Source organism: Myiozetetes cayanensis, unplaced genomic scaffold (genome assembly GCF_022539395.1).
Source record: "Myiozetetes cayanensis isolate MyiCay16 unplaced genomic scaffold, myiCay2020 scf4, whole genome shotgun sequence".
Taxonomy (NCBI): Eukaryota; Metazoa; Chordata; class Aves; order Passeriformes; family Tyrannidae; genus Myiozetetes; species Myiozetetes cayanensis.
Genome location: NW_026087631.1, coordinates 64,039,177 through 64,054,112, shown reverse-complemented (window position 1 = coordinate 64,054,112; position 14,936 = coordinate 64,039,177).

Here is a 14,936-nt window from a genome sequence, read left to right as displayed (position 1 = left end):
ACTCTGATCTGTTCATAAGTTATTCATGGGGAGTGGGAAATGCCTTACAAGAGAACTCTCTCCAAACTGCGAGTGCTTCTGAGGCACCTCACAATCTGCTTGCACAGGGAAAGGAGGGGAAAGTAATGAATAAATGATTGTTTACAAATTATTTACTTGTCTCCACTAATTTCCACTCTGTTTACCTGGCAACATGCTGAAGTCAGGAACAATTAGAGAAGACTTTATCCTGGCATATCAGTGGCTGGAAGTTGTGCAGTATGGGGGGAAGAAAGCCAGTGCAGCAGAAGAGCAAGGAGCTAACTTTGGCTGCCAAAATTGGCCATTGAGTGCAGTCTTGCTTTGTCTTCACAATCCAGAAGAAATTGTTGCGCAGGACTGTCTCTTCTGCCCTAGCTCACTAGGACGCATGGAGTCAAATCCAGAACCATCAAGGCTGCTGAGGGTTGTAAAGTCCTTAAGAGGACTGTGCTCTGCAGAAGATGACCAGGCACTGCTAGGAGTTCCCTTTCTGTTCCCAAGGAGCCAGGGCTTTGTGGAGAAAACCAGGAGAGGGCCCTTGCTGTGACCTATGCAGCAGAGTGAGACTGGATGAGAAGACTGAGCTGTTTCAGCACCAACGGGTGTAGGGTCTGTGAATGTGGGAATGATGATGCTTACAGTCCATGGCATGACACCCCAAAAAGAAAATGAGAACTCTGCCCTGGGGCAAAATCACCCCATCAGATCATGGCTACCTGAGGTATGCAGCAGAATGAACCTGTCCTCTCACTTAAGGCAATTTTAGGCTTCTCAGTCCAACGTCAAATTAATTTCCCACAGTAAACCAAAGACAGAAAATCACAGTGAAGAGGGATGGGGAGCAGCAAAATTATGTGTGTGTAGGTGTCCTTGGGTAAGGAAAGGACAATCTGGCTATGTCAGCTGAGCAGGACAGGCTGGGAACTGGTCAGTCTCAGCTGACTGGACTGATGTGTCTTCCAAACTTCCCCATGCTTCATTACCCTCCTGTTGCTCAAGGGTTTGTAAATTCCCTTCAGCTGAGCATTCAGATATTACATCCTTCCAGACTGGCCGCTGGAGCATCCTGGGAAACGTGGCTCTGGAAGGAGGCACAAGATGCTTGCAGGGTGGAGAGGGAAATGCCTTCTGAAGCCTGAACATGGACTGCCACCAACTACTGACAAAGCTCATGTGAGGGCTCAGGGATAGTCCAGAGTGTGTGATGAACCCACCTTGCAGGCAGTGATTGGCAGAAGGCAAAGGGATGCTGTGTAAAAGGGACTGACTACCTGCACAGAAAGGACAGGTGGAGGTCAGATTGCCCAGCCACAGCCTGCTTTCATTAGCCAACATAAGAATATGTTCAAGATGGGACAGACTCATGCCACCAAGACCCACGAGCAGCCTGTCCACGGCACTCACAGCTGCCTGTGCCATGACCATATCCTAGGGACAGGCAACAGTGTCCAAGCTCCCAGGCTGCAGGAGACTGAGCAAGACTGCAGGTACACCAGGAATGACAGAGGATTTGGGATGCTCTAACTGCAACGTGGAGAGAGAAAGCTGTCAGCAGATCGCAGGTCTCCTTTGGGACTTTGTCCCTTCTGCTCCCTTCCCTGGTCTCAGCTATCCCTCAGCCTCTCCCACCACCCCTCAATCCTCCAGGCCCCAACCTGCTTGGCACTGACCCTCGTCCCTGCAGCCTCCTAGCTCTTCACTCCCTGTGAGCAGTCTGTAAATCATCCTTGTACACAAATCCCCTTTGGCCTTGGGGGAAAGGAATTTATCCCCCTGTCTCAGCTGTCACATAGACCTCCAGCTGCCAGGAGTGATCAGTGTGCTCTTAATTCACTGCAAAGGGTGCAGGGCCTCTGGCTAAGGCTGCCACGCCTGCTTTCCTGACACACCTTTGGGGCATGCCTGCACTCAGGCCATGTAAACTGTCTAGGAAAATACTCCAGCATGACTTAATTGCTGTGGTTCTTGGTGAGGGCACGTGAACCTGGGTGTTCTGGTCAGGAAGCAGAGAGGCAGGAGGGAACTGCAAGCAGGAGATGCAGCTTGGGAGACCCAGGCATGCTCCGAGTGATAGGTGTCTACATCATGGAGACTATTCCAGTTCCCTGTAGAGTCCTGAATCATCCAAAAAAAATAGACAGCAGGCAGATGATTCAGGATTGCCCTAACCCTTGGCAGTCCCTTGTCAAGTCCATCAAGGGAACATGACCAACACATACAGTTGCAAACATCTGGATGTGCAGCCCCTACTGTCACTGGCTTGAGGAATTGGTGGAGCTGAGGAGGCAAGAGGGAGAAATGCATGGAATTGCCTGTAGGTCCCTTGCCCAGGGCATGGATCTAGTGGGGAAGGATTTGCAGCTGGGTGTGCTGGCTGGGAGCTGGAAGCAGTTCACTTGCTTACACCAGTCTGCTGATCTCCCTCCAAAGTCCCCCCAGAGCATGGATCTCTGGTGTGAGATGAACACTGAGCAAATACCCCCTTTTTCCTGCCACAATTACCCTCTTTAACTTTTCAACTTATCACCTGCACAGAGGTTTATAAAATTTTAAAGCTAATGGTGTCTCCAGTAATGATACTGCAGATGTACAAGCTGTATCCTGGGATGAATAAATTATAGGAGGCCAAGTAAATTGCAATGGGAAGGACAGCAGCTGCAGGATGGAAACAGATGGTTTCACCGCACATCACAGCTTGGTCTCAGTGTGGGGTATGTTGCCATGGCTGGCCCTTCCGTGGTGGTCCTGAAGACCACCTGGGCACACCTGAGGCTGCAGATCCCCAGAGCAGCAGCAAATGCTGGGGGTCTAGGCAGCTGGTTGAGTGCTGCTGAGGGGCTGGGGGCTACAGTGGCAGTCTCTGGATCACTGTAGGAGACCTGTCTTCCTTCTGCTGCTCACTGGGTTTTCATGCAGGAGGAGCTCGCAGCCTCCAGGAGCTGACAGGGCTTGGCAGCTTTCTCTCGGGGATGTGGCTGTGTTTTCATTTGCTGCTGAATTTCTCCCAGTAAACCTTTTCCTGCCTTCCTCCATCCCTGCGCACACACTCATGTAGATGGTTTCCAGAGCAGGGTGGCCTATCCTGCTCTTCTGCCCTATGGTATGAGGCATTCAGATGTATGATGAGGATGCACATGGGTTGTATGTTAGGTGCATGCTTGTATCCTGGTGGTGTGACTAAGAGGGTCGCCACAGATCAGTACTTGGGTCCCTCCATACTGAGGGCCAGCACAGCCCCAGCTGAAGTCCAACAGTGCCACACTTGAGCTCTGGTTCCAGCAAAGCTGGCAAGATACATCACATTCAGCAGAGTGGTAGGACAGGTCTGTCTCTGTCCCAGACAAGGGACAGGTTAGCAGAGAAGCTGTGATTCCCAGCTAAGTTAAGCCGCACATCCCTGGCTGTTTCAGTGCTTGCCTTCCCCCATGCCCTTGTTCACATTCCAGAGAAAGTCATTCTGAGACAGGTAACTCCTGTCAGAGCATGTGCAGGGCTCCTCAAAAGCTGCTACAGTCGTGGCCCCAGATATTAACTAACCTGGCCCTTACTACCAAACTGGGGTCTCAGCCACATTCCCGGGTCCTGCTGTCCCCTCTGAGGTTGTTGAAGCACAAAGTCCTGCATCCTGGAAGGAGCAATCCCTTGCACCAATAAATGCTGGGGACCGCTCAGACGCAAAGCAGACAAGGAGCTGGAGATCCCCGCAGACACCAAGCTGAACACGGGCCAGGTGTGTGCCCTTCTTGCAAAGGAGTTATTTTAAGTTGCATTGTAAAAAGTGCTGCCAGAGGTGAAGGGAGAAGGTCCTTGTCCTCTACTCAGCACTGGTGTGGACACACCTGGAATCCTGTGTCCAGTTCTGGAATTCCAGTACAAGACAGATGTAGACATGCTGGAAAGAGTCCAACAAAGGGCCACAAGGATGATGAAGGGATCAGATCATGTCTCCTGGGACAGAAGGCTGGGAGATCTAGGATTGTTCAGTTTGGAGAAGGGGAGGATCAGGGGAGATTTCTTCTATTTATTGTATTTATTTATTTCATAAATACCTGAGCAAAGGTGCAAAGAATCCAGTGACAGGACACCAGGCAATGGACACAAATTGGAACACAGGAAATATTCTTTTACTGTACAGGTGACCAACCACAGGAGCAGGTTGACCAATTTGATTGTGGATTCACCATGTCTGGAGTTATTCAAAAGCCTCCTGGATATGGTCCTGATCAAACAGCTCTAGTTGGCCCTGCTTGAGCAAAGATGAGCTCCAGAGGTCCCTGTGCACCTCAGCCGCCCTATGATTCTGTGATTAATTTTGCATACACTGCCATTTTTGCATTACATTGCAAATTTTACATGTATTAAAATTTTTCAACTATTTTTTTATGTGCCTGTGGGACAGAAACTGGCAGGCCTAGACTCAGTCACCCAACCAGAAGAAAGATGGGCACCTTTGGACATACAGCCAAGACTTAGCAGGAGAGAAATACTTTCTCGAAGCGTGTTCACATCCATGGGCTAAGGCGGCTCAACCTAAGCATGGTGGAGACATGCTTGTGGACAGATGGGAGCAATCCCAGTCCAAACCGAGACTGGACTCAACAGCTCCTGCATCCATCCCCAGCTAGGGAAGGGACCTTCTGTGCATGGGCTCTTGGATGGGCTCAGACACCAAGCCCGGGCTACGACTGTAGACAAAGGCTCCCTGGGATGACAAGAACCCTGCAAGAGCAACCTGGCACCAGCAGTGGTGGGGCTCACTTCTTTGTCAGCACCCCCAAACACTGCCTAAGTTCGGGGTCCTTGGAGCACCAGGGATGCCATCCCCAGGGCCATGGGAAGAGCAGAGCTGTGAGGGGATAGGGAAGCTGTTCTCTTTTGTGTGGAGAAAGTTTTACTGCACTGGGTAACACCGTCTAACTCCCCTTTCTTTCACGGATTCATTGCCTCGTTCCGCAGCGATTGCGCAGGCGAGTGTGTCCAAAAGCAGATGGATCCGCTAAGCGGTTCTTTCTTGCACATTATCTCATACAGTTTGGGTGCAATAAAACTTCCAGGCAGAACAAATCTTCAAGCTTGTGCCGTGCCTTATTTTTAGCTGCGAAGTACGTCTGTTTTAGTGCTCCTAATCCCTAGCTTGGTAGTAATTTATGGAGCAAGCTCTTGGCTCGCTTGGGCCAGAAGATTTGTAGTAAAACTTTTATAAGTTGCAGAGATAAATCCCATGGACTCTTGCAGTCTCGGGGGACTCTCCTCCAGCAGTATGTTTTGCTGAGCACTCCCTCATTGTGGGAGCATGTTCAGGTGAGAAAGCATCAGTTGGCTGAGAATAAACTATCCTGGGTGTCATCAACATCTGCAAATTGCCTGGAAGGGGAAATCGGGGGAGGCCATGGATTCCCTAGCCTCAAACATGCCAGAGTTTTGGGTGTACCTGCTCCACAGGAACTGTTTTCATCAGGTTGAGGTCCTTGAAAGGCTTGCCTGGCAAGGCCTAGGGATGAGCCATGTTATCAGGTTGTGCCAGGCAGCAAGATGCCTGAGAGAAGAGTGGTGGTCCTGGCTTTACGGGGATTATTGTGGTGACCAACCACTTGCTCATGCGGGGAAACCAGCATGTATGTCCCCTTGGAGCTTTTAGTATAGACAGGGCTGTGGCTTAAGAACATGGGCAGTAGCAAATGTCTATTTCTCCACTGTCTTGGACTCCCTCAGGGAAGAAGTTTGCAGGACAGACACCCCTTTACCCTTCAGTGGAGCAGAGTGTTGAGAAAAGTCAAGGAACGGAGGAGGGGAAGGGAATTGATACATGGGACCCCACAACAGCCCCTTCCAGATCACGGTGGAAACACAGGTCTGTTGTTGGGTCCAGCTCACCCATCCAAAGGCCGTTTGTAGCACCAGACCCGGCTTTCTGGAGCTGGCAGCTCTCAGGTTCACCCTGTGCTCTGTCCTCGAGCCTCATCCCTGAGTCCAGGTGGGAGGTGCTTGGGTTTGGTCCAACAGCTGGGGCGGGACCTGCTGTGTAATTACCACGGCACATCCCAGGGGGGAGGCCAGTGACTCTCCATCTGCACTCCGAGCTCCATGGGCTGGCATTTGCTTTGCAGAAGTGTTTAGATTCACGCAGACCCGCTTCTTCAGGTACTTCATATTCCCAAGGGCACTTTTTCTGAAGAGAGGGAATGTTTCCAGAAGCCATAAAGGAAGGAAGGTCGAATCCAGGGAGGAGATGCTGCAGTTCTGCACAACTTTATAACCCAAGCAGGTACCAAGGTTAGCTGCAGCTGATGGGTAGATGATCTCTGGGTGTGCTAGCTCCTCCAAAAATGGAACAACCTTCTCTGTACTTGGCATAGAATCATGGAATCATAGAATCATTTGGTTTGGAAGGGACCTTAAAGTTCTTCTCATTCCAATCCCACTACCATGGGCAGGGACACCTCCCACTGGACCAGGTTACCCAAAGCCCTGTCCAGACTGGCACTGGACACTTCTAGGGATGCAACATTCACAAATTCCCCGGACTCTTGAATAGAACAGGCCTCTGGTGCTGTTGCCTGCTGTTACAGTGGGGAGGTTGGGTCTTTCTCAAATGTTTTGAGGTAATTGAGTCAAGGATAAAGTCATCCAATGCCCAAATTTACTGTCTTAATGTCTGTTTGGTGTTCCTTGGTGAATATAGAGATCAGAGTCAGTCCTGTAATAACCTGTTGGGTGCTGATCCAGCTGGGCTGAGCAGGGGAAAGCCCTGAGAGGTATCCTCACACAGTCCTGGCTCATTTCCCAGAAATACATTCAGTCCAGTTCCAGTGTCCACCAGGGATATTTTTCCTGTGAGGAAAGTCCTTCAGACACTGTCTGGAGCTTGAAAACATAGGAAAATCCCCTGTGCCTTCCTGACTCTAATGAACAGTGTCTTCAAGGAGGAATACCTGCCAGATTAGCAGTAGGATCCCTCACAAACCTCTACCTGTTAATCCTCCTGAATGCCTGCTGCTCCCTCTGGCAGCTCACAGCCCACACATCCTCTGCCCTGTCACCTTCCCCAGCCTCTTTCCCCATCAGAGCAATGCTGGTCTCCTGTCACACTGGAGAAGCCTCTGTCATCCTGGGCATCTCTCCTCTGCTTCATGGAGTTCTGTGGGGGCACTGAGTCTGAGCATACCCCAGCTCCCAACACCCACAAGGTCTTTGCCAGCTTGGAAATGCTTCTATCATGGACACACTTCCATTCCCTGTCCCCACTGTCATGCAGAGACTTGGCTTCCTGGTGCACAGGGCAAATTCTGGGTGAGCAGGGCTCCCCATGCAGCTCCCAAAAAGTTGACTTTCTTCTCAACTTTCCTCATGTCTCCTTGCCACTTTCAACCTGTTTTTCTCAGTGAACAAGCACAGTTCACGCAGCCTGAGGAAGATGACATACAGCTGGAGCCCTATGCGCCCAACCAGGATGGTCACTGAATCTCATCCACCACGGGGAAAGGAGCCAGCAGCAGGAATTGCAGCAGCTCCACTCAATCTGAGCAAGCTGTGACCTGCTGGAGAGGGAGCACCGGGCGAGGGGCTCCAGAGGGACCCGTGTAGAGAATGGTCAGCAAGCAGGTGTGCAGGCTCTGGTCTGTTCCTGCTGCTGCTGCTGCTGCTGCTGCTGCTGCTGCTGCTGCTGCTGCTGCTGCTGCTGCTGTTGCTGCACGTCAGCGGTCTGTGCTGCCCTCACATGGCTGTGCGGGGCGCTCTGCAAGGGTCCTCCAAATCGATTAAATGCACCCATGGATCCGGGCTGTGCCTGGACACCACAAAGCCTGCAGGACAGACACCCATGGATTTACCCATGCAGCCCCGCTGGTGAGAGAAATGTCTGTGGGGATCCCCGCGTTGGTGACGCCGCCTGGGAGCTGCAGTAGCTGCTCTGTACCGGCTCAGCCCCTCAGTGAGGGACAGAGACATCCCACAAGGGGGAATGTTTCCCCCTCTCCCACACCACCCTCTCATACTGATTCCAAAAAAGAGGTCCAGACCACCTTCCAGCAATAAACCCGTATAAACCATCCAGACAACGAATTCCAGGACTTAACATGAGATAGTGGTTTTATTACACGAAGCATAAATCCCTCTTTTCTGGTCACAGACCTCTCCATCTTCCCTACTGCTCCCCTCGTCCCCATGTACAGCCCTGCCATGCCCTCCTGCCACTGCAAATTGCACCCACTGCTCCACAGGTGTCACTTCTCACAGGGAGCAGGTCTGAATCCAGCAATGCACAGGGAAACATCGGATTTCCCTCATGTCTCACATAAATCTCCAGCCCACAGCATCTCCTCCTGGTGCAGGGGTGGCTGTTGCTCCCTCCATTTCTGTATGGTTGGGCTGTTCTCCATCTAGAACTGTCCTTGCTCAAGGGATGCTTGCCACTAAATATTAAAATCCTCATTTTTCATAGTGCTTCTAACCTCAAGGCCTGTCTTCTCATGACCCTTGCCATAGAGACAGATGACCTGAATTGTACTGCTCCTTCTCTCACAGGTGCCCCACTTTGCTTAGAGCCAAATGGAGCAGCAACAACTTGGGAAAAAATTGTCAAACTGGATGCTTTTGTCTTCTTCCATATTGGAAAGCTGTTGCCTGGAGGATCATCCTTGGAGGATAAAGAGTTCAAAAGCTTGGCAGAATTTTGAATGGGGATGGGGCATGGCTTGGCCCCTCTCAGGAAATACCTGTCTAACAGACATCTACTGTGCTGTCTGCCTGTCCCTGAACTGAAGCATGTTCTTGTTCTGTCTGGGAGAGGGGGCTGAAACCTGACAGCTCACACAGCACCACTGCCCTTTCCACTGCACTTCTCCTGGCTTTTTTCCTTCCAAAGCTTTGACCTTTCAGAGTATTTTTTCTTTTTTTTTGCTCAGAGGAAAAAACTGCTAACACATATCCCCAAAACTCTGACTCTTTCAGGGTCCCACTGTAATGGGTAAAGGCCCTGAGCACCAGGGACACAGGAGATGTGGAGTACAGAGGAGAGATGTTCCTGTCACCTGCTGCAGAACAAGCCACAATGACACCACTACTTAAAGAGGGCTCGGATTATAAAAAGAGGCATTTTTCAAATAGGCTGATAGGGATAGGACAAGGATGAATGATTTTAAACTAAGGGAGGAGAGATTTATGTTAGATGTTACAAAGAATTTTTTTGCTGTGAGGGTGTTGAGGCACTGGAATAGGTGGCCCAGGGAAGATGTAAATGCCCCATCCCTGGACGTGTTTTGATCCCTTGGTCTAGTGAAAAGTGTACCTGCCCAGAGCAGGGGGGCTGGAGTAAGGCAATCTTTAAAGTCTCCTTCAACCCAAGCCATTCTGTGGCTCTGTGGCATCCCTGGCTCTGTGTTCTATGCTCTTTTATGACACCCCAGTGCTCTTCAAGGGGGGAAGGAGAAGCGATTTGAAGCCCGATGCTGTCTTCAGCCGGTGCCGTGATTTTCTCGGCAGCGAAACTGCGGTGCGAGCGTCAGGTCGGGAGGGGCAGCGTCAGTCCGGACGCCCGGAGGAGGCGGATGCCGGCTAGAAAGAGAAGCTCAGTCCTGGTCGCCAGCCGGGAGAGGGCAGTCTTAGCCCGAGCAGCAGAGCTGGGAAGGCCACCTGCATCCCGGGCCTCGGCAGGGATTGCTCCTGCTGCCCCCCCGCAGCCTCCCAGACCTAGTTGGTCCAGCCTGGGGGCTGCTGCTGCCCCCGGGATGTGCACATATCGGCCCCATGCCCGTGCCCAGGGTGAAGCCCCTCCTTCAGCAAAACCACTATGTGATGGAGCACGGGATCCAACAGGATGGAGGGCTTTGAGCACTGGGCTCTGAGTTTCCCCGTCTTGCCCCTATTTCCCAACTCTACTCCATGCTGCAGCGTCACCCAGAGTGCAAAGGCATGGATGGACCTGGGCTTATGGGGGTGGGAGCAATGGGACTTTCCACATCAGCATAAAGAGTTTTCCTATCCCATGTAGGCCATAAATGAGGAGCAGCCTCCAGGAGCAGGTGCTTAAGAAGAGACCCCATCCTGCCCTGATTCACAGCCAGTAGCAGGTCCTAGGAATGGCTCCCTTATAATTTTACACCAGCCTACAGGGGCTCAACACCCCAACAGACAGAAGCAGGGCCAGGGCAATCAGTGGAGGTGGTCCAATAGGCACAGCAGAAATATCTCCAGCCAGAAAAGTTGGGAGTCCCAGGAACAGCAGCATCTCTGCTCTGCTAAGATTTGCTGGGTACATGAAGAGTTATTCTGCTGTGAGACTGAGGAGCAGGAATGTGAGTGTTACATCTCTGGGTCTGAACAACCAAAAGCCAGCCTCTAGTCAGTCACTAATAGCTTCAGGAAGCAGCCAAGCCTTGTCCATGCGCAGGGTGTCCTTGTGCAGTACCCAGGAGGCAGCTCCATGCGCAGCATCCAGATGCTGAGGGCTGGCACCAAGGAGATGATACCCAGAGCCAGAAGAGAAATCCACTCCCCAGAACATTCCTGTTTTTCCTTTGTAAATAAAATCTTATGTTCCACAGCTCTGGGTTGTTTTTGGTTGGTTAGTTGGCTTTTTTGCTCGCTATCTCACCCTATAAATTTAATGTCTTCAGAAAGTGAGACTCAAATATTGCTCTGGTCCTTCAGTGAACCTCTATCTGGACTTTCTTTTGGTGAAAAACACACAAATTTAAGATGCCTAAATACAACTAAACTAATATCAAGCTCTTAAAATCCACCTTAAGAAGCAGCTCTCTCTCCCCTTCACTCTCTGTAACTCAAACCAACCATTTCAGACCAAGAGCTTTGTCCTGCTCAATAGGCTCCAGCACTTGGCTGCCTGTTGTGGGAGGAGGGCTGCCAAATTGCCCAAGGTTTCAGGAGCTGGCTCACCTTCCTCTGTTTATCAGCTCACTGGCATTTTCTCCCTTTAATAGCAATGCAACCCAGCAAGCCATGTGACTCTGTGGGGACCGGGAGCCCTCTGAGCACTGGGAGGTTTTGTTTCATATCCCCAGGTTGCTGGCTGGTGATTTTGGACTGAGCTCCCTAAACGCCAGCCCAGCCCTTGCTGCTGCCAGTCAGGTTCTGGCAGAAGGGCAGTTCCTATAAATAGCCATGTGTATAATGTTGCCTTTCTCTGCTTCACCCTTCAGCTGTGAGTTTGCCCGTTCCTCGCAGCATGCAGGGCTTCACACGGTGCCTCCCGGGTGCTTGCAGTGCACAGTGGTGGGAGCACCTGGGATGGCTCAAGTCCCCATCCAGACACCTGTCCCCAGCCCCACATAGAGGGATTCCCAGTCCTCAGTAGCCTCCCAACCTTAAACTCCACCCTTCAAGCAACCACAGCCACCACTGTGGTGTCCTCTCTTGGAGGAGGACCATCCAGCAGGGATGGAGCAGGCTGTGTGGAGCTGTTGGCCACAGGCAACAAACATCTGAGGTCCTGAAAGCCCAAAGAGTGAGTGAGTCTAGTCTCTACATATTGCAGTGGCAGCTGGGCAACGTTCCCTGGTGGCAGCTGGGTCAGTGTTCCTTTGGGGATGACAGGAGTGTCAGAGATGGGATGAAAATCCCTGGAGCAGAAATGCAGCTATAGTCACCTAGCTGCGCTACTGTTTTGCAGAATAGAAGGGAAGAGCCGGGGAAGATGTAACCAGACTGGGACATCCAGGCGTTAGTGCAGGTAGTGACTGTGGCGTGCCATTGGGCTGGGCATCCATCAGCAATTTATTCTGGCATGGTGTGGCTGGACACCTCTGGGACAAGCCACCCTGCTCTCAGACACTATGATCACTGCATGGCACCAAGCATCCTGCCATCTCGCTCCAGGACAGGACTGCTCCCAGCTCCAAGATAGCAGTAGGAATCAGAGCAGAGCAGGGCTGGCAGGGCGGGAACTGCTTTGCAGCACTTGGGGTTTTTGCTACCTTCGTTTCACAGTGTGGGCAGCCCGAGCTGTGACCATAATAAATAAAGTGACAGCCAGGGAGCAGAGCTCTCTGGTTTCCTGTACACCTCAGGCTGGCCAGGGTAAACACACAACAAGCCTGCACTTCAGACGGGACCATGCCCACAGCACGTCAGCCAGAGCCCGGACACGCGCCAAGCCAGCCAGAGCAAAGCCACTGGGCAGGAGGCTTCACAGGACAAGTCCCACACAAGGCCAATAGGTTGGTCCTGAATGGCACAGACCCACTGCCCCACAATGCCCTGCACCCAGCAGGCACCTGCATCTCTGGAATGGTCACTCGTGTCTCTAGGATCTGAGGAACAGTCACTGGAGCTGGCTTCCAGGGCATATATGTCCCCCATCCATGCCCAGGCTGCATGGGCATGGAGCATCCTCAGACAGGCAGCACTGGAGTGGGCACTGGGGCAGGAGAGGCTTCACACTATCAGCCAGCCCCGCACATGAGGGGGCACACCCTGTAGCAGTTTCCTCTGCACAGAAACCACCATACATTTCAGATGCACTCATCTCCAGTCCCCACAGTCCTCTACAGTCCATCCATCTGCTCCCCTCACATCATCCAGGCAGAAATACAGCAAGTACTAACTCATCCAGCAAGGTTGAGATCCAGCGTCCCCATCCCTGAGTACATCATCATGAGGTGGCACCTGCACATCAGCATGGCACATCTCGCTTCAAGCTTGTCCCAGTTCCAGCTCTCAAGCCTATGAGTCCAAATCTCCCAATCTCTTCTCACAATCCAGCATGTGGGAGCCCAGTTCATGGATGTGCCTGCTTCTTCCTGTCAAAGAGCTCAGGACATCTTTGAGCACACACCAGCGGGTAGTCAGGCAAAGCTGTGGACTGGGAGGGAGGGCTGCACGCAGCTCATATGGCCTCAGGTCAGCTGGTCCTGGATGGGTTTATGGTAGTGTAATAAAACCTCCAGCCATCTGCTCATGTGTCCAAGTCTTGATCTGTCTGGGCAAGAGCTGGCAGCTTCCTCTCTGGCCTCTGTGCTCAGAGGGGAGGGAGAGAAAAGAAAGACCCTAGGCTCCCCCAATTCGTGTCTTTTCAGAAGTTCTTGTGCCACAGCAGAAAGGAGGAGCTCAAGGTGTGTGAAGCTCAAGATCCTCATCTGAGCCTGAGGATGAGGGAGGGGAATGGCTGCAATGTCAGAACTTCCCTGTGCCAGGGAGATGCGGAGAACTCCTGCCCCAAGGACTCCAGGGGGCATGCAGCCCCCCTGAGCACACTGCTCACGCAGCAGACCCCACACCACTGCCAAACCTCCCCTTCACCCCAAACTGCATCTCTCTAGCTCTGCTCAGAGATGGAGTCCCAATACACTCCAGATCCTCAGTACACCCCTCCTCCCAGCACACCACTGGGTGTCTGCCAGCTCCAACTCCCAGCACAGGGACCCCTACAAATCAAACTCTGCTCTTAAGTTCTTACCCCCAAAGGCGGCCCCAGCCCTGCAGAGCCGGGGGATTCCCCGGATCCTCAGCTCGGCTCAGCTCTCCGGCACTGCAGCAGCGGAGAAAGCAGCGCGTGGCTCCCCGCCAGCGCTGGCGCCAAGCAGCCCAGCTCCCGGCGCCCTGCGAACAACACGAAGTGTTGAGGAAAGCTCGGGGTCTGCTCCCGGGGGAGGACCCACGGCCAAACGCGCGCTGCAGCCCGCCCAACTCCGCTCCTTCCCGAGGAGCTGGCTGATCCTGGAAGATGCCCAGTGTCCCTCAGCTCACACGGACTGTGGAGTGGAGAGCAGCTTTAGGAGGCGGGAAGGGGAAAGTGAGAAGCCGGATGGAGGAAACTTCTCTCTGCTTGGGACCAGCCTCTCCCCAGGCTCCCAAAATCCTTATGAGCTGCTAGCTGAGGGCAGATGTGAGGAGGCTGGTGGGACCAGACTCCTTCTGCAAAGCACCTGAGAGGCCACATGAGCTGACTCAGAGAGGGACATCCCCAGCCCTGGCACAGCCCCAGCTCTTGTAGTGCAGGCGGGATGGATCTGGCCACATGTGGCTGGCGAGGCAGTAGCCCAGGCCACGAGCAGATGTGCTGCACTGGGCTATTCCTCGGGTGATGTGATTACCAAGCCTCAACCACAGCTGAGCACAACACCTGCAGTGTGCAGCCTTGGAGGCAGTGTGGGTACTGGGACGGGCATGCTCACCTCCACCTCTCCCAAAATCTGTTATGGGATTTGGATGGGAGAGCTGGGACAAAGGAAAACACTGTTTTATTATCACAGGGATAAACAGGAGGTGGGATAAGCCACGGGCGTCTTTTTGTGGGGTTGCAGAGATGGAAAGCCAGTTTGTTACTGTGGGTTTCAGAGATGTGCCAGGACATGGGCAAGGATCAGTTTGTTACTGTAGGGTTGCAATGGGAGTTTGTGACCCTGTTCATTCCTGCTAGGCTAGAGAGCCTTCTGTTGTTGCAGGGGAAGTAGACCTGTGTGGGAGACACACGCACTTGGGACACTCTGCACCATGCCCAGTGAAGAGAGAAACACTGGGCCTGTCCCGGGGCTCCAGCATCACCTGGGGAAACCCTCACCAGACTTGGCCTCATGTGGCATGGGAAGAGAAAGTTCCACCATGGGTCTTCACCAGCCAGTTCCCCATTGCAGACTTCCAACGAGTTTTTTTTCCTCCTGAAAATTTTCACCATGATAAAATGACAAATCAAACCCACTTCCAAGGGAAAGCAGGTCGGGTGGCGAACGGGTCCTGCACGAGAGGGACGCAAACATGCATTGCATGATGTGAAGAGAAACGAGCCTTTTATCCAGGTCAGGGTCACAAACGCCGCAGCCAAATTTCTCCCTGCACGTTCCCCATCAAACCAACCACCACAAAAATAAACCCCAAAGAAATGCCCCGCCCAGGGGCAAGGGAAACTGAGTCACAGGCAGAACCTGCGTGGCTCCACTCCTCCAGGATGCTGGGTGGGGGCA